We start from the raw sequence: 23,284 nt of genomic DNA on the forward strand, positions 1-23,284 counted from the left end.
GTCATTAGTGATAAGCAGGGCCAGATTAAGGTTGGTGGGGGCCCCTGGGAAGAAAATCTGGTGGGGGCCCCATAACGTTAACATTTTTAGCCGTAACAGTAGAGCACGAACTGTAGCATTTAGATATAAATCCACTGAGCATGGATCTTATCCTGTTCTGCCACATTCAGATTTACACTTATACACAGAAAGTAAAGTTACTCACATTTTTTTATTGATCCCAATGTTAAGACAGCCAAGTAATAGTAAAAATACAGAAAGGGAAAGTTCTCACTGGCAGCAATGGTTGCTAAAAATCACAATGTGCTCTCTATTGTATTGTCTCCGGAGTAGTACATAGCAGCTGATGTCTGTACTTGGTATGCCATACACTTTATGAGAGGTGGATCTAGGTTTTCCTGTCCATGGAGTAGGAGTTCAGTTTGGCGCCCCCTTCTATACACGGCTTATGCGGTTTGAGTAGTTGTCATGTGACCGCTCATACGCCATTTTCACACGTGCCGATGAGCTGCTCTTCCTAATTCTCTCGATGTTCAGTGAAATACTACAGCCCATAAAGAGAAGCAGGAAGAGAAGCTAATTGTGACTCAAAGTATTAAAATGACCTGCAAGTGGTCATGTGACCACTTTTAAAATTAGCAAGCAGAGCTGAATCCTTACATTGAGTATATTACAGGTTGTTGGATTGGGCATGCTACGGGGCTTACTTTTATTATTAAAGGGGTTGTCCAGCTCGGCAAGGAAAATTTGTAGTTATATGACCGCAGACTTCTGAATTCTCACAGCTTGCGGACTGCACACTGTCATGATTTTCCCGTGCCATGAGCAAGTAGTCATGGGACTGCAAGTATGCGATTTGCTTACTTCCGGCCACATTCAAATTAGACGTCTGCAGCCTCACTCAATAGTTACATGCCCTCAAGCTCTCACTGCTGGCATCGGAGAGTCCTGACAGTGTGCAGTGTGCACACTGAGGATTCAGAAGTCTGCAGTCACATAGAAACTTTCATCACAAACCTGGACAACCCCTTTAATGCTACTAACATAATGTAGAAACCCTTGCGGTCATGTCATTTTACAAATCATGGCTTGCTACATGTGTACAGGATCAGAATCAGTAAAATGTACATAAATACACTGTGTGCAGAATTACTAGACAAATGAGTATTTTGCTCACATGATACTTTTATACATGTCGTCCTACTCCAAGCTGTATAGGCTGAGAGCCAATTACCAATTAAGTAAATCGGGTGATGTGCATCTCTGTAATGAGGAGGGGTGCGGTGTAATGACATCAACACCCTATATAAGGTGTGCTTAATTATTAGGCAACTTCTTTTTCCTTTGGCAGAATGGGTCAAAAGAGAGATGTGACGGGCTCTGAAAAGTCCAAAATTGTGCGATGTCTTGCAGAGGGATGCAGCAGTCTTGAAATCGCCAAACTTTTGAAGCATGATCACCGAACAATCAAGCGTTTCATGGCAAATAGCCAACAGGGTCGCAAGAAGTGTGTTGGGCAAAAAAGGCACAAAATAACTGCCCATAAACTGAGAAAAATCAAGCGTGAAGCTGCCAAGATGCCATTTGCCACCAGTTTGGCCATATTTCAGAGCTGCAACATTACTAGAGTATGAAAAAGCACAAGGTGTGCCATACTCAGGGACATGGCCAAGGTAAGGAAGGCTGAAAAACCACCACCTCTGACCAAGAAACATAAGATAAAACCTCAAGACTGGGCCAAGAAATATTTGAAGACTGATGTTTCAAAGATTTTATGGACTGATGAAATGAGAGTGACTATTGATGGGCAGATGGATGGGCCGAGGCTGGATCAGTAAAGGGCAGAGAGCTCCACTCCGACTCAGACGCCAGCCAGGTGGAGGTGGGCACTGGTATGGGCTGGGATCAGCAAAGATCAACTTGTGGGACCTTTCCTGGTTGAGGATGGAGTGAAGCTCAACTCCCAGACCTACTGCCAGTTTCTGAAAGACAACTTCTTCAATCAGTGGTACAGGAAGAACTCGGTATCGTTCAAGAAAAACATGATTTTCATGCAGGACAATGCTACATCACATTATTCCAACTACTCCACAGCGTGGCCGGCCAGTAAAGGTCTAAAAGATGAAAAAATAATGACATGGCCCCCTTGTTCACCTGATCTGAACCCCATAGAGAACCTGTGGTCCCTCATAAAATGTGAGATCTACAGGGAGGGAAAACAGTGCACCTCTGGGAGCAGTGTCTGGAGGCTGCGGTGGCTGCTGCACGCAATGTGGATCGTAAACAGATCAAGCAACTGACAGAATCTATGGATGGTCGGCTGTTGAGTGTCATCAGAAAGAAAGGGGGCGATATTGGGCACTCATTTTTTGGGGTTTTGTTTTTGCATGTCAGAAATGTTTATTTCTAAATTTTGTGCAGTTATATTGGTTTACCTGGTGACAATAAACAAGTGAGATGGGAATATATTTGCTTTTTATTAAGTTGCCTAATAATTCTGCACAGTAATAGTTACCTGCACAGACAGATATCCTCCTAAGATAGCCAAATCTAAAAAAAAAACACTCCAACTTCCAAAAATATTAAGATTTGATATTTATGAGTCTTTTGGGCTAATTGAGAACATAGTTGTTGATCAATAATAAAAAAAATCCTCTAAAATACAAAATGCCTAATAATTCTGCACACGGTGTACAGCACCAGAACCAAAAGCAATACCAAAATACATCACTAGCACCCTCATCAGTAAACGAATATATCACCAGAACCACCAATACATGACTACAGTACCAAATTTACTACAACAATATATTGTAATGTCACATCCCCATATACATTTGTATCACATGAATTAACAACTCCCAGTATGTCCTCAACAATTGTAAGAAAATGCTGGGAATTGTTATCAGTATTCATCAGACTTTGGACCATACAGGAACCACAGTCCTGATGAGAAGCTTTGAGTATCACACACATACAGTCACATCCAGGTACCTTGTAGGTGACATCTTCCCTGATCGGAGTCATCTTATTCTTTCTTCTCCATCTTGTCCAGACGTCATGATGACTATTCACATCCACAGCTCCTCTCTGCAGACCTCCCGGGTCTTCTACAGCTCCTCCCTGCAGACCTCCCGGGCCTTCTGCAGCACATCTCGACATTATGCCCTTAAAATAAATAGCAGAATGATTATAATGCTCCTAAATATAAATATATGACCTACGCTGTGCGCCTGAATAAATAATTGCCCCTCACTGTGCTCCCTGCACAAAATGACCCACACAATGTCATTCTTATGGTACATGGCCTCTTCTTACAGTACTGGGCCCCCGCTTCACACCGTCCTCTACATTGTGTACCCACTATACTTCCAAATGTCTATACTGTGCTCCCTCCTCACACTCCCCCTCCTGAGCTGTGCCCTCACAATGTCCCCCATGCTATCCCCTCTCTATACTGCCCTCACCCTCAGTACCAAAATCACTGAAAGTGCAACTCAATCTCACATTTCCCCTCTTCAGCATACTGTGCCCTCCATACTGTGCCCTCACACTGGCCACCATGCTGCCCCTTCTCTATACTGCCTACCTCCTTCACTATACAGTCACTATACTGCACCTCAGTCTCACATTCCCTCTCCTCAGCATACTGTGCCCTCCATACTGTGCCCTCACACTGGCCACCATGCTTCCCCTTCTCTATACTGCCTACCTCCTTCACTATACAGTCACTATACCGCACCTCAGTCTCACATTCCCCCTCCTCAGCATACTGTGCCCTCCATACTGTGCCCTCACACTGGCCACCATGCCGCCCCTTCTCTATACTGCCTACCTCCTTCACTATACAGTCACTATACCGCACCTCAGTCTCACATTCCCCCTCCTCAGCATACTGTGCCCTCCATACTGTGCCCTCACACTGGCCACCATGCTGACCCTTCTCTATACTGCCTACCTCCTTCACTATACAGTCACTATACCGCACCTCAGTCTCACATTCCCCCTCCTCAGCATACTGTGCCCTCCATACTGGGCCCTCACACTGGCCACCATGCCGCCCCTTCTCTATACTGCCTACCCCCTTCACTATACAGTCACTATACCGCACCTCAGTCTCACATTCCCCCTCCTCAGCATACTGTGCCCTCCATACTGTGCCCTCACACTGGCCACCATGCTTCCCCTTCTCTATACTGCCTACCTCCTTCACTATACAGTCACTATACCGCACCTCAGTCTCACATTCCCCCTCCTCAGCATACTGTGCCCTCCATACTGTGCCCTCACACTGGCCACCATGCTGCCCCTTCTCTATACTGCTTATGTTCCCCACTACCCAGGCTCTATTCTATGCCCCTCACACTTTTCTCCACCAATACTCTCCACTTACAATTTTCTCCCACCATACTGCTGCCTCACACTTTTTAATGGTGCCCCCCTGATTGCCGTGCAGGGGAACATATGCCGCATGCCCCCCAAAGGTACGCCCCTGTACAGTGTACAGGAGAATACAGGAGAATACATGACTGGTACACAATATACTGTGATACAGACACCAGATGCTATACAATATACACATTATTATATACCATCTGATGTGTGTACACAGTATATCACACTACTCTGTACGCTGGATGTGGTATACCATGTGCACAGATATACCATGCCCTGCACTGATCACACATGGGCCTACAGGACAGGATGTAACATATTCTATATGTAATATGGGCCATATAGTGTAATGTGTGCTGCAGGCTCAGATGTGATCAGTGCAGGATCTGTGTAGTGATGTTTGTGCTGGAGATCAGTGTGAGTTATTGCAGGGGAGGGATGAGGCCGATGACCCGGCACTGACAGCCCGACCTGATCTGCAGCAGTTCACACTCCTGCAATAACTCACACTAGCAGAGTGGCCGCTGACACTATGGAACCGGTCTGGAGTTATCAGCGGCGTCCTGCTCCCTCCTCACTGCAGCCTCCTGCCCGGCCGGCACCATGATTAATGACCTCATACTTACCGGGATAAACTGAGACCTCCGGTCCTCCCACAAGCTCCTCTACGGCAGGAAGAAACAGCAGCGCGGTGACGTCATCCTGGCAGACGCAGCCCACACAGCGTGCAGTGGGCGTGTCTGCAGTACAGTAATGGCCGGGATTGAAATACCTTAAAGGTACAGTGCGGTCTTGAACCACTGCGACATTAATAAAATGGCGGACACACAGATGGTGGTGGGGGCCCCCTCAGAGGCTCTTGTGGTGGGGGCCCCTGGGCTGAAGCCCCGTCTGCCCCTCCTATAATCCGGCCCTGGTGATAAGCGAGCATGCTGAGCATTTTGCTCATTACTAGGGCAGTGCTCAAGATGCCCATAGGTGTTCGTGACACTCGCTAGTGCTCAAGATGCTCGCCGGCGCTCAAGGCACTCACTGGTACTTGAGTTGCTAGCGGATGCTCAAAAGGTATCAACCACTGAGGACTCTCAGTTTTTTAAACAAGTTTTTTTATCTCTACTAGCTAACACGGTACAAAGATATATTTTACCTGCGGGTTCTCAAGACACTCACGGGTGCTTGAGGCATTTGTGGCGCCCTGGCAAAACCAGATAGTCATAGATGACTGTAACCCCACCAAGTGTACAGGAATCATCTCCTCCTTGGGAATTAACACCACATCCCACACACAGGAACACCAGCCACAAAGCCTAGTCATCCCCCATGACAACCACGACACACCAGTGGGCAGGACCAGGTGTATGGGAACACCCATCTAGGGGTCTTGAGGTGACAAGGGGAGGGAACAAGTAAGTAGTTAGTGAGTTAGTCAGACGGAGTCAAACAGTGAGGCGTCTGACAGTGGAGCTGAAGTGCATTGTGGTCAGTGTTGGAGCCCTTGGACCACAGGAGAACCGAATAGGTGGCAGACGGCAGTGTAGGGCCACAGGCGATGAAGATCCGGTCGCGAGAGACCTGAAGTGGACTGGGGCAGGGTTGTAGCCCGCTGGTACCGACATCGGGAATCCGGTCCGGAGGCCGTGCACAGGCGGGGTACCTGGACCCTAGGACGAGGCAAGCTTCAGGTCCCTTGTTAATTGACCAGTGGGACAAGGTACCAGGCCTTGTTTCCGAAGAGAGAGAAGCCCAGAGAGAGCAAACCAGCAACCCAACGCGGGGGATAGGGTGTCCGCCAAGAACCCATTAAAATTCCACTTGTCAAAGTTTGCGAGCAACGGCTCCCTCTGCGTACAAAGCTGCAGGGGAGCGGATTTCTCCCATTCCAAGTGGGTTTAATCAACACACAGCAAGACACAAGTGCAGGAGGAAGGGTCCCTACCTTGCTAACCCGTGTGCGGGACCAGCACACCTCTCCAACGGCAACCGGCATCCGGCCTTGGTTTACAGTACAGACTGTGTGTGGATTATTCCTAATCGTGAGTACACCGGTGTCACCCGGTCCAACCTGCCGACAGCGTCCCAGCACTGCTCCCTACCTACACCTGGGCCCCGGGACTACACCTCCCCTACCCGTGGAGGGGATACCACCTTGCTGCCCAACACCATCGGTCCCAGACACTGGCCCCAAGAGGCAGCGGCGGTGCCACCATCCCATCACCGCAACCCACGGGTGGCATCACAGACAAAAAACTAACTCCCCTGTAAATACCCCCTTTTCACTGTTGCGAGGATGGGCGGTTGCACAAGCCCTGGTTCCGTTCACCACGAGAGCCCTAGACACGATCCCGGATCCGAGAGCCCTCGAGCAGCCCCTTTGCCGCAGCGGAGGCGGCACCCATCCGCGACACATTTGCTGGTACTTGAGACACTTGGAAGTGCTTGAGGGTGCTAGGAGGTGCTCCAGAGGCATGCTTGAGTCCTCGCCCCACATCTTTCTCTCTTTCCTCCAGGGAGGGTCTTTTGGAAAAATTCTAGCGTTTCCATTTGACTTCTGTTACACTTGGTACTGGAATCGAGTCTGTCCGACCATCTGACTATTCGTAATGAGTATGGAGCACCCGAGTATGCTAGTGCCTGCTCACCAATCTAATATATAAAGCTCAGTGTATGTATGTATGTATGTATGTGTGTATGTGTGTATGTCCGCTAAAGGAATCCGCACCGTCGCATTTACAATTACGCAATTTTACACAGACACCTCATGTGACCCAGGGAACATCATAGACTGTTTTGACGGGAAAATTTAACCCCGCACTTTACAGTTACTCCAAAATCCTGCTTCCATTAAACTGAATGGAGGTGGGATATTAATAGCAACTGTCAGTGGTTGCTATAGGCACAAAAAAAACTGTTAGTATAAGAAGCTTATGTGTGAGGTAATAAGATGCTGGTGGGGAGACGGACAGAGAGAGACAGAAAAAGACAGACAGAGAGAGAAAGACGTGGAAAGAGACAGACAGAGACAGACGAGCAAAGAGACAGTCCTGGAAAGAGTCAGCCTTGGAAAGAGACAGCCGGGCAAAGAGACAGCCTGGCAAAGAGACTGCCTGGCAAAGAGACAGACGGGCAAAGAGACAGACGGGCAAAGAGACTGCCTGGCAAAGAGACAGACGGGCAAAGAGACAGACGGGCAAAGAGACAAATGGAAAAGAGAAAGCCGGGCAAAGAGACAGCCCTGGAAAGAGACAGACGGGCAAAGAGACAGATGGCCAAAGAGACAGATGGGCAAAAAGACAGATGGGCAAAGAGACAGCACGGGCAAAGAGACAGATGGGCAAAGAGACAGACGGGCAAAGAGACAGACCTGGAAAAAGACAGACCTGGAAAGAGACACACGGGGAAAGAGACAGCCCTGGAAAGAGACAGCTTTGGAAAGAGACAGATGGGGAAAGAGACAGACGGGGAAAGAGACAGCCCTGGAAAGAGACAGACAGGCAAAGAGACAGACGGGCAAAGAGACAGATGGGCAAAGAGACAGACGGGCAAAGAGACAGACGGGCAAAGAGATAGCCCTGGAAAGAGACAGATGTGCAGAGAGACAGACGGGCAAAGAGACAGACGGGCAATGAGACAGACGGGCAATGAGACAGATGGGCAAAGAGACAGACGGGCAAAGAGATAGACAGCCCTGGAAAGAGACAGATGTGCAAAGAGAAAGACCTTGAAAGAGACAGCCCTGGAAAGAGACAGAGGGGGAAAGAGACAGATGGGGAAAGAGACAGACCTGTGTGATACCAATGTGATATGACTGAAGAATGAGTGTGATTAGATAGGAATCATAATCAAAAGATATAGTGATCCCAGATATTATTTGATCCATCAATAATTCAGTATCAGAGAGAGATGTCCTCTGGCTGACCCATTTTTTTACCATGATGAAGAATACGTGTCAGACAGGTCTTGAACAAACCACGATTATGAGGAAGGAACGTTTACAGTTCCACTTACAGCAAACTCGTGGTTAGCTTAAAACATGTGTAAGGAAACTGGCATGTAAAATTTACGGCTCATTGCAATATCTCCAGGAAACTGTGGTCAGCCAGTGGTCAACTGGCAAAATGTGCAGGAAGCTACTGGTGCCCACAGCAGCTTGTGCTCAAGTTACATGAACATGACTCAGCTGTCACATGCTGGTCACCAATTCACCACTTAGTGCACACAACGTACAAAGTTTCCTATAAAAATGCAGGACTCGCTTAATGAGATAGGGACATTTCCAGGACGCTCAAATGGATGCACTGTTCCTGTGATGCAGATGCCAAGTTGTTTCCTTCTCACTAATCGAGTCCCTCGAATGAGAAAGGCGTGCTACAACATACGGTAATGTTGATGCATATTTCTGTTATTGTATAAGATTCTATGACTACAAAATAGTGCTAATGCCTATGCACCATTGATTATTCATGTGCTATTAAAATAAATAATATCTTGCTATAAAGAATCTTAGTATTCGTGCCTGATTAGGATATCAGTGAGCGTTTCGTAAGTACGGGCTCTCAGCCCCTTTTTAGGAGAGTTTAGCAAGACAACCTGGAAAGAGACAGACCGGGAAAGAGACAGCCCTGGAGAGAGACAGCCCAGCAAAAAGACAGCCGGACAAAGAGACAGCCGGACAAAGAAACAGACGGACAAAGAGACAGCCCTGGAAAGAGACAGACGGGAAAAGAGACAGACCTGGAAAAAGACAGACCTGGAAAGAGACAGACGGGGAAAGAGACAGCCCTGGAAAGAGACAGCCCTGGAAAGAGACAGACGGGCAAAGAGACAGACGGGCAAAGAGATAGCCCTGGAAAGAGACAGCCCTGGAAAGAGACAGACGGGCAAAGAGACAGATGGGGAAAGAGACAGATGGGGAAAGAGACAGATGGGGAAAGAGACAGACCTGGAAAGAGACAGACTGGCAAAGAGACAGACGTGCAAAGAGAAAGACGGTTAAAGAGAAAGACCGGGAAATAGACAGCCCAGGAAAGAGACAGATGGGCAATGAGAAAGATGGTTAAAGAGAAAGACCGGGAAATAGACAGCCCTGGAAAGAGACAGACGGGCAAAGAGACAGATGGGCAAAGAGACAGACGGGCAAAGAGACAGACTGGCAAAGAGACAGACTGGGAAAGAGACAGACGGGGAAAGAGACAGACGGGGAAAGAGACAGACAGGGAAAGAGACAGCCCTGGAAAGACATTGCCCAGCAAAAAGACAGCTGGACAAAGAGACAGCTGGACAAAGAGACAGACGGGCAAAGAGACAGACGGGCAAAGAGAAAGCCCTGGAAAGAGACAGACGGGCAAAGAGACAGACGTGCAAAGATACAGACGGGAAAAGAGACAGCCCTGGAAAGAGACAGACTGGCAAAGAGACAGACGGGCAAAGAGACAGACCTGGAAAAAAACAGACCTAGAAAGAGACAGACAGGGAAAGAGACAGCCCTGGAAAGAGACAGACAGGGAAAGAGATAGCCCTGGAAAGAGACAGCCCTGGAAAGAGACAGCTGGGCAAAGAGACAGCCCTGGAAAGAGCCAGCCCTGGAAAGAGCCAGACGGGCAAAGAGACAGATGGGGAAAGAGACAGATGGGGAAAGAGACAGACCTGGAAAGAGACAGACCTAGAAAGAGACAGACCGGGAAAGAGACAGCCCTGGAAAGAGACAGATGGGCAAAGCGACAGACAGGCAAAGAGAAAGACGGGCAAAGAGAAAGACCGGGAAATAGACAGCCCTGGAAAGAGACAGACGGGCAAAGAGACAGACGGGCAAAGAGACAGACAGGCAAAGAGACAGCCTGGCAAAGAGACAGACTGGGAAAGAGACAGACGGGGAAAGAGACAGACGGGGAAAGAGACAGACGGGGAAAGAGACAGACGGGAAAAGAGACAGACCTGGAAAGAGACAGACGGGGAAAGAGACAGCCCTGGAAAGAGCCAGCCCTGGAAAGAGCCAGATGGGCAAAGAGACAGATGGGGAAAGAGACAGATGGGGAAAGAGACAGACCTGGAAAGAGACAGACCTAGAAAGAGACAGACTGGGAAAGAGAAAGACCGGGAAAGAGACAGACCAGGAAAGAGACAGCCCTGGAAAGAGATAGATGGGCAAAGAGACAGACAGGCAAAGAGATAGCCCTGGAAAGAGACAGCCCTGGAAAGAGACAGCTGGGCAAAGAGACAGCCCTGGAAAGAGCCAGCCCTGGAAAGAGCCAGACGGGCAAAGAGACAGATGGGGAAAGAGACAGATGGGGAAAGAGACAGACCTGGAAAGAGACAGACCTATAAAGAGACAGACTGGGAAAGAGAAAGACCGGGAAAGAGACAGACCGGGAAAGAGACAGCCCTGGAAAGAGACAGATGGGCAAAGAGACAGACAGGCAAAGAGAAAGACGGGCAAAGAGAAAGACCGGGAAATAGACAGCCCTGGAAAGAGACAGACGGGCAAAGAGACAGACGGGCAAAGAGACAGACTGGGAAAGAGACAGACGGGGAAAGAGACAGACGGGGAAAGAGACAGACGGGGAAAGAGACAGACGGGGAAAGAGACAGACCTGGAAAGAGACAGACGGGGAAAGAGACAGACAAAGACAGATGGGGAAAGAGACAGACGGGGAAAGAGAGAGACAGACAGACACACATATAGAGACAGAGATAGAGACAGACAGACACAGAGATGGAGACAGATAGACTGATACAAATACAGACAGAGAGATAGAAATAGACAGACAGAGACATAGACACAGACAGACAAAGAAAGACACAGACAGAGAGACAGACAGCGACACACAGAGAGAGACTGGGAGAGAGACAGAGAGACAGTTACTATCCCAGGTACTACAGCCAGTACCATTATACATCTTAGTTGCAGGAAGCTACTGACTGTGGCATCTAAGAGGTTTAATGACCAGCAGGAGCTGTGTTTTATCATTTGAGTCCCTCTACATCCAGTGAGTGCAAGAGAGCCATCATGACATTTGCATATATATATATATATATATATATATATATATATATATATACATAGTGGTTTACAGAACAGATATCTACCGGTAGAGAAAAGTTTACTTGCATGCTTTTTCCCAGGGAGCATTGACAGTAGAGCTCCGCATACACATTAGTCTACTTTCGGTGGAGCGCACTGTTATCAACAGGTTCGGACGACACTCTAATGTGAATGGGGACTTCCCATCTGTTCCCCAATACATCAGCTCTGGAAAGAGAAGGATCCGGCATGTCCATTGTCGGACTTGGCTGAGCTCTCCGGAGCATTGGAGAGTGGGGCGAGATAGCTGCTGCTCGGCCGACAGCTATGTGTATAGGGGGCGTAAGACTTCCTATGTACCCTGAATCTCCACAATGAGGACCAGAACCTCCAAGATCACTAAAAGAGTATTTATTAAGTTCTGAAGAAGAGATTAGACACTCGATATCTACTGGAAACCTCCTGGAGAAGAAATGGTGATGGTCCCCAACTTTATAATCCCTTGTCAGTCCGGCTCAGAAACTCTTATCTTGCCAGGGTCCACCGGAATCTCTAGGGAAATGATAGAGTTGAGTTTGTTTGTTTTTATAAAGAGTTGGGAAAACCCCTTTAACTAATCAAACCGGTGGACCAACTGAAGAATCAAGATTATGTCACATGCTTCACATTCTCATGAACTGACATGACTGAGAAAGCAGAGATGATTTATAGTCTAGTGATAGGTTGTGTCCATGACACTGGAGTGCAGTTTTGCTTATATAGTTTCCTATATACGATATATTGTCATTTAAATCCCTATTTAGCCCTTAAAAGGATATATGACACAGTGCTACCCTAATCTATAGGCTGTAACCGGCATTGCACCATTCATGTGAATGATGGCGAGCTGCAGTATTGGTGACAGCCAATGGAGAACGGAGTCAACAGCTGTGCTAAACAGTCACCACCTGCTGTGCACCACAGCGATCAGCGCTTGATCTGATCGCTGATGTTTAACCATTTCAATGGTGCTCGCAATTAAATGGTACAATTGCATGGCAAAGCCATTACAGTCCCAAGGCAAGCAGGAACCTAAGTAGATGGCCCCCCCTTACTGCCATCTTTGTACTCCTATGAAGCCCAGCAAAACTAGTGTTCATAGGAGATTGTCAGTATACAGTACAGAGCAAACATTTGGACACACCTTCTCATTCAAAGAGTTTTCTTTATTTTCATGACTCTGAAAATTGTAGAGTCACATTGAAGGCATCAAAACTATGAATTAAAGGCCCCGTCACACTAAGCAACATCGCTAGCAACATCGCTGGTAACGAACAACTTTTGTGACGTTGCTAGCGATGTTGCTGTGTGTGACATCCAGCAACAACCTGGCCCCTGCTGTGAGGTCGTTGGTTGTTGCTGAATGTCCTGGGCCATTTTTTAGTTGTTGCTGTCCTGCTGTGAAGCACAGATCGCTGTGTGTGACAGCGAGACAGCAACAACTAATGTGCAGTGAGCAGGGAGCCAGCTTCTGCTGAGGCTGGTAACCAATGTAAACATCGGGTAACCAAGAAGCCCTGTCCTTGGTTACCCGATATTTACCTTTGATACCAGTCTCCTCCGCTCTCACTGCCTGTGCTGCCGGCTCCTGCTCTGTGCACAGATAGCTGCAGCACACATCAGGCAATTAACCCGATGTGTGCTGTAACTAGGAGAGCAAGGAGCCAGCGCTCAGTGTGCGCTGCTCCCTGCTCTGTGCACATTTAGCTGCAGCACACATCGGGTTAATTAACCTGATGTGTGCTGTAACTAGGAGACTGGGGGCTGGTCACTGGTTGCTGGTGAGCTCACCAGCAACTCGTGTAGCCACGCTCTAGCGATCCCTGCCAGGTCAGGTTGCTGGTGGGATCGCTGGAGCGTCGCAGTGTGACAGCTCACCAGCAACCTCCTAGCAACTTACCAGCGATCCCTATCGTTGTTGGGATCGCTGGTAAGTTGCTTAGTGTGACTGGACCTTAACACATGTGGAATGAAATACTTAACAAAAAAGTGTGAAACAACTGATAATATGTCTTATATTCTAGGTTCTTCAAAGTAGCCACCTTTCGCTTTGATTACTGCTTTGCACAATCCTGGCATTCTCTTGATGAGCTTCAAGAGGTAGTCACCGGAAATGGTCTTCCAACAGTCTTGAAGGAGTTCCCAGAGTTGCTTAGCATTTGTTGGCCCTTTTGCCTTCATTCTGCGGTCCAGCTTACCCCAAACCATCTCGATTGGGTCCAGGTCTGGTGACTGTCGAGACCAGGTCATCTGGCGTAGCACCCCATCACTCTCTTTCTTAATCAAATGGCTCTTACACAGCCTGGAGGTGTGAAAAATAAATGATGGTCCAACTAAACGTAAACCAGATGGAATAGCATACCGCTGCAAGATGCTGTTGTAGCCATGCTGGTTCAGTATGCCTTCAATTTTGAATAAATCCCCAACAGTGTCAGCAGCAAAGCACCCCCACACCATCACACCTCCCCTCCATGCTTCACGGTGGGAACCAGGCATGTAGAGTCGATCCGTTCACCTTTTCTGCGTCGCACAAAGACATGGTGGTTGGATCCAAAGATCTCGAATTTGGACTCATCAGACCAAAGCACAGATTTCCACTGGTCTAATGTCCATTCCTTGTGTTCTTTAGTCCAAACAAGTCTCTTCTGCTTGTTGCCTGTCCTTAGCAGTGGTTTCCTAGCAGCTATTTTACCATGCTGCTGCACAAAGTCTCCTCTTAACAGTTATTCTAGAGATGTGTCTGCTGCTAGAACTCTGTGTGGCATTGGCCTGGTCTCTAATCTGAGCTACTGTTAACCTGCGATTTCTGAGGCTGGTGACTCGGATAAACTTATCCTCCGCAGCAGAGGTGACTCTTGGTCTTCCTTTCCTGGGGTGGTCTCAATGTGAGCCAGTTTCTTTGTAGCATTTGATGGTTTTTGCCACTGCACTTGGGGACACTTTCAAAGTTTTCCCAATTTTTCGGACTGACTGACCTTCATTTATTAAAGTAATGATGGCCACTCGTTTTTCTATACTTAGCTTCTTTTTTCTTGCCATAATACAAATTCTAACAGTCTATTCAGTAGGACTATCAGTTGTGTATCCACTAGACTTCTGCACAACGCAACTGATGATCCCAAACCCATTTATAAGGCAAAAAAATCCCACTTATTAAACCTGACAGGGCACACCTGTGAAGTGACAACCATTTCCGGTGACTACCTCTTGAAGCTCATCAAGAGAATGCCAAGAGTGTGCAAAGCAGTAATCAAAGCAAAAGGTGGCTACTGTGAAGACCCTAGAATATAAGACATATTTTCAGTTGTTTCACACTTTTTTGTTAAGTATTTCATTCCACATGTGTTAATTCATGGTTTTGATGCCTTCAATGTGAATCTACAATTTTCAGTCATGAAAATAAAAAAAATTCTTTGAATGAGAAGGTGTTTCCAAACTTTTGGTCTGTACTGTACATTGAGGTATCACAGTATATACAATAAACAATCAAGCACTCAAAAGATTAAGTACCCTAAAAAGACTAAAACATAAAGTAAAAATTAAAAAATATATAAAATATATATAATAATACATTTTGATATAAATATAAAAAATAAATACATTTTCATAAAAATACATAAAAAATAAATACATTTTAATATAAATATATGAAAAATAAATACGTTTTCATATATTTTTTTCATATACATATATACAAAAATTACATTTTCATATAAATATATATAAAATAAACATTTAATATAAATATATGAAAAAATAAATACATTTCAATATAAATATATAAAAAATAAATACATGTTCATATAAATATATAAAAAAATAAATACATTTAATATAAATATATATAAAAAATAAATGTGTCTATAAATATCTAAAATATATACATTTTCTTATAAATATATATATATAAAAAAAAAAAAAAATTTCAATCATCCCATTTTTCATTTAAAAATAAAGACTAAAACTTGTAGAAAGAAAGAAAAAAAAAACGGCTAGAAAAAAAACAAAAACAAAATCTATGGCTCTTGGGAGAAAAGTATAAAAAAAAATTAGTAAAAAAAAAAAATTAAAATTTGCCAAGTTGTGAAAAGGGTAAATGGTTCTCTAGGGTCTAAAATACATTTATTTCAAGTGTGTAGTGTTTGTGTAGAAACTTTCCAACTGGTCCAAATTAAAAATAGAGGAAAAAAGAGTTTACTGTTTTGTGTACACAGCTCCACTGCAGGTCTATGTGTTTCCCTATCAACAGACTGCAAACCAGTTACTGTATATGCTTAATTTCCTTCCTTTACTTGGACCAGTTCATCTAATTAATCTGTTCAAGAGAGATTCACTAGAAATGAACGGACCAAATATTCCTCGCAAATTCCAACATTTTGAGATTTGATTTGTGGTTCACGGAAAAAAACTTGTCCAGTACAATTTCCCACACAACTGAAGCTTCAGAGAGCGGGTATTGTGGTTTTGCATTGTTGTGCGGCCTCCCTATAATGCCCTGCAGTATCTTACGCACTTTCACACCTTGTACAGTGGTGATTAATATCTGCCACATCACAGATCAGCGGCTCCCAACGGAACACAGTTTGTTTTTCCATGTCCAGAGTCAGTGGATAAGTCTCTCTCTCTCCTGTAGAGTGTAAGCTCTTATGGTCAGTGGGGACGTCTCTCTCTTCTGTAGAGTGTAAGCTCTTATGGTCAATGTTGTCCTCTCTCTCTCTCCTGTAGAGTATAAGATCTTATGGTCAGTGGGGTCCTCTCTCTCCTGTAGAGTATAAGATCTTATGGTCAGTGGGGTTCTCTCTCTCCTGTAGAGTATAAGATCTTATGGTCAGTGGGGTCCTCTCTCTCCTGTAGAGTATAAGATCTTATGGTCAGTGGGGTCCTCTTTATCCAGTAGAGTCTAAGGCCTTATGGTCAGCAGGGTTCTCTCTCTCCTGTAGAGTGTAAGCTTTTATGGTTAGTGGAGTCCTCTCTCTCTCTCCTGTAGAATGTAAGCGCTTTTGGTCAGTGGGGTCCTCTCTCTCTCCTGTAGAGTGTAAGCTCTTATGGTCAGTGGGGTCCTCTCTCTCTCCTGTAGAGTGTAAGCTCTTATGGTCAGGAGGGTCCTCTCTCTCCTTTAGAGTGTAAGCTCTTATGGTCAGTGGAGTCCTCTCTCTCTCCTGTAGAGTGTAAGATCTTATGGTCAGTGGGGTCCTCTCTCTCTCCTGTAGAGTGTAAGCTCTTATGGTCAGTGGGGTCCTCTCTCTCCTGAAGAGTGTAAGCTCTTATGGTCAGTGGGGTCCTCTCTCTTCTGTAGAGTGTAAGCTCTTATGGTCAGCAGGGTCCTCTCTCTCCTGTAGAGTATAGGCTCTTATGGTCAGTGGGGTCCTCTCTCTCCTGAAGAGTGTAAGCTCTTATGGTCAGTGGGGTCCTCTCTCTTCTGTAGAGTGTAAGCTCTCATGGTTAGCAGGATACTCTTTTTCTTTTCTCCCCCACGTGTATTTTATGAGCAATTACAAACTTTCCAGTTTTGAAATGAGTGTGAATATATTCTCTGCAAATCAATTTTTTCGGTAACATTCGGGGACATCACGAAATTCGACTTTCAAAAGATGTGCTCATCTCTACTATTCTCCTGTATGGCAGGGACTTGTACTACTGTTTATGAATTTACGGAACAATCAGACTGATATGGAAAAACCAAATGTGCTACATCCTGGGTCCAGAATGTTTTTTAATATTGTTTTAACATTTGGGATGTCACATGTAACACAAAGCATGAAAGTGATAGCAGCTAGTGATCATAAGAGAGGAGGAGATGAGCTACAGGGCAAATACTTGACAAGATGTCAGGAACCAGGAAATAGTCTCTGCTAAATACTGAAGTGTCACCTGTAAGGAACAAAGCGGCCAAGAAGAACCCACCGAGAACACCAACAGGATCGGCCAGAAGAGTGAGTAATGATTCATTATACAGTATTGACTATTGATAGATAGATAGAGGGATAGATAGATAGATAGATAGATAGATAGAGGGATAGATAGATAGATAGATAGATAGATAGATAGATAGATAGAGGGATAGATAGTTAGATAGAGGGCTAGATAGATAGATAGATAGATAGATAGATAGATAGATAGATAGATAGATAGATGATAGATATATAGACAGTAGAGCCGCTCTGGCTGATATAACCTGCTGCAGACATGATGCATAGCCAGATACCGGCTTTTGCCAAGAATCCTGAGGAATCTCCACTTATTCCTCATGGGTAATGGCCTCCAGTCCACTAATACTCTTGGATTTGCGTACTGCAATTACCTTCTTTACATCCCAAAGCTTTTTGGGGGGGTTCACGTCAGGTGACCATGATGGCCACACCAGAATTATCCTGGACTTCTTCTGAAACCAAGTCTTGGTGGACTATGAGGCTTTATCTTCCTCACAGCAGCTATGATGTGTTCTCTCAGGATTTCCTGATACTTGTTAGAATCCATCTTGCCTTCCACCCACACACTCCATGTTTCCAGTTCCAGAGGAAGCAAAGCAGCCTCAAAATATCACAGAGCCACCGCCATTCTTCATTACAGGCATCACTGAGCCCCTTCTACAATGCACTGTAGAATTACGAGCCACCACTATGCTTCATTGTAGGCATCACGGTTTCACCACCATGCTTCACTGTAGGCATCACCAAGCCACTGCCATGCTTTACTGTAGACATCATGTAGTCACGACCATGATTCTTTGTATGCATCATCAAGTCACCACCATGATTCACTGTAGGAATCACTTAGCCACTGTTGACATCACCAAGTCACCACCATGCTTCATTGAAGGCATTACCAAGCCTTTGCCATAATTCACTGTAGAATCACGAGCCACCACCATGCTTCACTGTAGGCATCACATAGTCACCACCATGCTTCACTGTAGACATCACGTAGTCACCACCATGATTCTTTGTTTGCATCATCAAGCCATCACCATGATTCACTGTAGGAATCACCAAGCCACCAGCAGGCTTCATTGTAGGCATTTTCCAAGCCTTTGCCATAATTTACTGTAGAATCACTGAACAACCACCATGCTTCACTGTAGGCATCACTGAGCCCCTGCCATGCTTCACTGTAGGCATCACAGAGCCATCACCATGATTCTTTGTATGTATCATCAGGTCACCACCATGATTCAATGTAGGAATCACTGAGCCACTGCCATGCCTTGCCAAGCCACCACCATATGTTTAGTAGGTGCCTCACTATACAAACTTAAACCTCAGCACCTGCTGTCCCTAAGCCTTGCTGCAGCTCTTTTACAGTTACTCGGGGGGATTTGACCACCTGTGTCTTCAGGATTCTGATGGCAGGCGGTGACATGTTCCTCTTTCTATTACATCCAACTATTGTACCCAGTGTCTTACAACCCTGAACTTGTGAATTCTGCTTCCAGCTGTATCTCTAGGAACATTCCCTGCCTTTGTACCTTTTCAACAGATGGCTAGTGTGTTGATTTGGCCGGTATGTGCCAGCATAGTGTTTAACTGTGTAGGAAAGTGCAGCAGAAAGTCCTTTTCTATACAGAGGGCCACTGTTGAGTATCATATACCTTGTCAGTCCCTGTGGTGAATGAATGCCATGGCATCCACCTGGATAGTGATCACTGTTGGGCACATACCTCCTGAGAAAACTGCACCCCTCAAAGTGTTCAAAACTGCATTCAGTAAGTTGTTTCACCATGGTAGCAGAAAAAAATGGAACCTACAGTTTGTAGTGCAACTTCTCCTAAATACACCGATACCCCATCTGGTCAGAAACTGAAAGAGCATTATTTTATTTTTGGAGAGCAATTTTGCAGATTGTGGACACCATGTTAGATTTGTAGAGTCCCCAAGGTGCCAAAACAGCAGAAACCCCCCCACAAGGGATTCAACGTGGGGAAACTACACCCCAACCCTATAGGAAATCATCTAGGGGTGTAGTGATCATTTTGTACCGACAGGTGCGTCACAAAAATGTATAATAATGTGATACAAAAATGCAAATGTAATTTTTTTCCACAAAATCGTTCCTTTGGCTCAAATTTTTCATTTTCATAAGTGTAATAAAATAGACCTTTCCCCCAATTTATTGTGCAATTTTTCCTGAATATGCCAATACCCCATATGTGGTGGAAAACTACTGTTTAAGCGCACAGTAGGGCTTGAAAGGGAAGGAGCGCCATTTGACTTTAACAAAATTTTCCAATTTTGGTGACTGGAATAGATTGTTGACCCCATATCACATTTGCAGAGCCTTTAGGATGCCAAAACAGCAGAGAAACTCCAAAAAGAAACTCCATTTTTAAACTGCATTCTTTAAGGAATTCAGCTTGCTGTGTATTGAGTATTTTTAATCCACAGGAGCTTCACCGAATTCTTTTAATGCTGTGACAAGGAACCAAAGTATTATATTAATGTGATGATTCTTTAGGGCGGCTTTGCACGTTGCGACATTGCACGTGCGATGTCGATGGGGTCAAATCGAAAGTGCCGCACATCCGGTGTCGCAGTCGATATCGCAACATGTAAAACCTTTTTGATACGATGAACGAGCGCAAAAGCGTTGTTATCGTATCATCGCTGCAGCCTCCGACATTTCCATAATGCCGATGGTGCGACAAGTACGATGTTATTCCTCGCTCCTGCGGAAGCACACATCGCTGTGTGTGAAGCCGTAGGAGCGAGGAACATCACCTTACCTGCCTCCCGGCTGCAATGAGAAGGACGGAGGTGGGCGGGATGTTTACATCCTGCTCATCTCCGCCCCTCTGCAGCAATTGGCCGCCTGCCGTGTGACGTCGCTGTGATGCCGCACGACCCGCCCCCTAAGGAAGGAGGCGGGTCGCCGGCCAGAGGGACGTCGCACGGCAGGTATGTGCGTGTGAAGCTGCCGTAGCGATAATAATCGCTACGGCAGCTTTCACTAGATATCGCATGTGCGACGGGGGCGGGACTATCGCTGCAGCATCGGTAACACATTACCGATGTCGCAACGTGCAAAGCCCGCCTTAGACCTACATTTTTCTCCTGAATATGTCAATACCCCATCTGTGGTGGAAAGCTTCTGTTTAAGCGCACAGTAGGGCTTGAAAGGGAAGGAGCGCCATTTGACTTTTACAAAAGTTTCCAATGTTGGTGACTGGAATAGATTGTGGACCCCATATCACATTTGCAGAGCCTTTAGGATGCCAAAATAGCAGAGAAACTCCAAAAATAAACTCCATTTTTAAACTACCTTCCTTAAGGAATTCAGCTTGCTGTGTAGTGAGTATTTTTAATCCACAGGAGCTTCACCGAATTTTTTTAAATGCTGTGACAAGGAACAAAAGTATTACATTAATTCAAAGATGCTTTAGACCTACATTTTTCTCCTGAATATGCCGATACCCCATATGTGGTGGGAAACTACTGTTTAAGCGCACAGTAGGGCTTGAAAGGAAGGAGCACCATTTGAATTTTACAGAATTTTCCAATTTTGGTGGCTGGATTAGATTGTGGACCCCATATCACACTAGCAAAGCCTTAAGGGTACTTTACACTCTACGATATTGGTACCAATATCGCTAGCGAGCGTACCTACCTCTGTCGGTTGTGCGTCACAGGCAAATCGCTGCCTGTGGCGCACAACATCGCTAACACCAGTCACATGGACTTACCTTCCCTGCGACGTCGCTCTGGCCGGAAAACTGCCTCCTTTCTAAGGGGGCGGTTCGTGCGGCGTCACAGCGACGTCACACGGAAGCCGTCCAATAGCAGAGGATGGGCGGAGATGAGCGGCCGGAACATGCTGCCCACCACCTTCCTTCCTCATTGCCGGTGGAAGGAGGTAAGGAGATGTTCGTCGTTCCTGCGGTGTCACATGTAGCGATGTGTGCTGCCGCAGGAATGACGAACAACATCGTACCTGCAGCAGCAACGATATTTGTGTCAACGAGCAACGATTTTTCACGTTTTTACGCTCGTTGATCATTGCTCCTTGGTGTAACCCGCTGAGATGTCGCTAACGGGGCCGGATGTGCGTCACTAACGATGTGACCCCGACGATATATCATTAGCGATATCGCAGCGTTTAAAGCACCCTTTAAGATGCCAAAACAGCAGAGAAACCCCAAAAATAAACTCCATTTTTAAACTACACCCCTTAAGGAATTCAGCTTGCTGTGTAGTAAGTATTTTTAATCCACATGAGCTTCACAGAATATTTTAATACTGTGACGATGAACCAACGTATTACATTATTTCAATGATGCTTTAGACCTACATATTTCCCTTTTACAAGGGGTAACAGAAGAAGAAAGGGTTGATGGGTTAAAATGAGAAAATGGACCACAAAGGTTTGTTACACAATTTCTTCTGAATGTAACAATACCTGAGATCAATGTTTGGCCTTATAGCAGAACTCAGGAGGCAAGAAGCATTATTATCTGACTTTTCTAGCACAGATTTTCCTAGAATAGTTTGAAGACTCTATTTTCAGAGCCCCTATGCACCAGAACAAAGCATAAAGAAAGAGATTATCCATTTTGGAAATTACACCCCAGTAGGATATCATCTAGTGACTATTTTGCCTACACAAGTGTTTCCAGAAAAGAGCATGCAGTGGATGTTACAGAGTTAAAATTGCTAAATGTCACTAACATGTCACTGTAGTGCACAATACATTGTAGTGCCCAATACATTTTAGTGCCCATAGATTGTACACAATTCATGCTTCACACATCCTGTAAAATAAGAGGGTTCTCCTCACTACAGTAATGTTAAATATGTGGATGCTGACTTCGGTTCAGTTACATTGTGGCACTCAGAAGGACGGGGTCGCTTGGATTTGGTAGAGCAGATTTTACTGAGTTAATTGGGGGTGGGGAGGTATATTGTTTTCTCCAAAGCCTTTGTGCTTCGAGTAACGTGGAATCACCCCTATATTTCTTTGACAAATCATGGAACTGAGTGAGGGATTATTTTACTTTGGATGAATTTCAAATTTTTATTGGTAGCATTTTGGTTTTAAGAACTTTTTTTTACTGCTTTTTGGCTAACTGTACATTCATTCTGTGCGCTACGCTATCTCCATCTAAATCTATGAAAAACAGGATTTAGACAAAACCTTGAAAGATTCATTCACTATAATGAGGTAGACAGATTCACTTTGTCCCCCAGTTTGTCTGTTTGGCGGTTCTCTTCTTTTTAGAGGTGCACAAAATCATAATTGACACGCATTTGTGCGTTCCTTTTGTCATCCATGTACTGTCTGTAAACAATCCTTTTTTTTTTTTTTTTACTCAGCAGTTATTAATATTTTACAGGAGCATTTACAGTTTTCCATCTTACAGACTGGTACTGTATCTGTATAATCAGATCTTGTACTGATGGTGTGTTTGACATCCAATTTTTTTTCTCACTTTGCACCAATTTTGGAGTCAAATCACATTCTGCTGATTACAGCTGAGAAAAGAAAATCGTAGATCTGCTCTGCCTCACTGAATAATGGGTCTGAGTGCAGTCCCTTATTTTATCAGACTGAATTTGTCCAAATTATACCCGTGTGTCAGCGAGCCCTTATACAGATTTTTGGGAGACAGAATTAACAGATATACAGCAATTCACAAATTATTTTCATATATTTTTTTATGCCGTTCATCATGCGCTAAAACTGATATAACAATTTTGTTCATCCAGTCTGTACGATTACAGCGATACCACATTGATACAGCTCTTTTCTGTTTTGTAAATTGTTACAATAAAAAAAAAAATTGTGTCATCATAATTTTGAAACCTGTAACATTTATTTCATTATTCGGATGATGGAGCAGAG

The 23,284-nt window shown here is 45.1% G+C and overlaps 1 long non-coding RNA gene across 1 annotated transcript; it reads right to left on the reverse strand.

Moving 5' to 3' along the window:
* Positions 1 to 394: 394 nt before the first annotated feature.
* LOC142295715 (uncharacterized) lies at positions 395 to 5,093 on the reverse strand. Its single transcript, XR_012751533.1, has 4 exons — positions 5,022 to 5,093; positions 3,132 to 3,168; positions 2,995 to 3,098; positions 395 to 544 (listed from the first exon to the last, which is right to left on the reverse strand). It is a non-coding gene; the product is annotated as an uncharacterized LOC142295715 (long non-coding RNA).
* Between the last annotated feature and the right edge of the window lie 18,191 nt (positions 5,094 to 23,284).

This window comes from Anomaloglossus baeobatrachus, chromosome 3 (genome assembly GCF_048569485.1).
Source record: "Anomaloglossus baeobatrachus isolate aAnoBae1 chromosome 3, aAnoBae1.hap1, whole genome shotgun sequence".
Taxonomy (NCBI): Eukaryota; Metazoa; Chordata; class Amphibia; order Anura; family Aromobatidae; genus Anomaloglossus; species Anomaloglossus baeobatrachus.